The sequence below is a fragment of the Propithecus coquereli genome, unplaced genomic scaffold, assembly GCF_000956105.1.
Source record: "Propithecus coquereli isolate 6110/MARCELLA unplaced genomic scaffold, Pcoq_1.0 Scaffold864, whole genome shotgun sequence".
Lineage (NCBI taxonomy): Eukaryota > Metazoa > Chordata > Mammalia > Primates > Indriidae > Propithecus > Propithecus coquereli.
In genome coordinates this window covers 21717-22206 of record NW_012154885.1, presented here as the reverse complement: position 1 = coordinate 22206, position 490 = coordinate 21717, and positions in this window count along the sequence as shown.

Genomic DNA, 490 nt, shown 5'->3' with positions numbered 1-490 from the left:
AAGTGTTAGAGTTATGGTTAACAGAATTTCAGATTAATAGAATTATAACAACAGGATTTTTAAATTGAGATTTTAGGTTAATGAGGAAAAGGTAGGATCATAAGCTAATAGATTTCTATAAATGGAATACTGTTTTCAAAAATACAAGTTTTGCACATACTTGATTTGATTTAGAAAATCTGTATTGCTCAACCCATAATTACAAGTTTTCATACATCTTGCTCCAGATCCTATCTTTTCCACCACAACATATTCCATGCTATGTTTCTGGCAAAGAAGATTTCAAGACTGATTTGGGGTCATGGCTTTTCTCACTTACAGATTCACAAAGCCCATTAGTATTTTAAAGATTCTGAGAAGTCTTAAGTAAGAAACCTGAAACTAGCATTTCCCAAACTTAACCATGAAAAACCCTTTTAAAGAGAGCATCTGTTTACATTCTTTGGGTCTGATGTCCTGTACTGCCTGGAGTTCATGAGCTCTGGAGGTG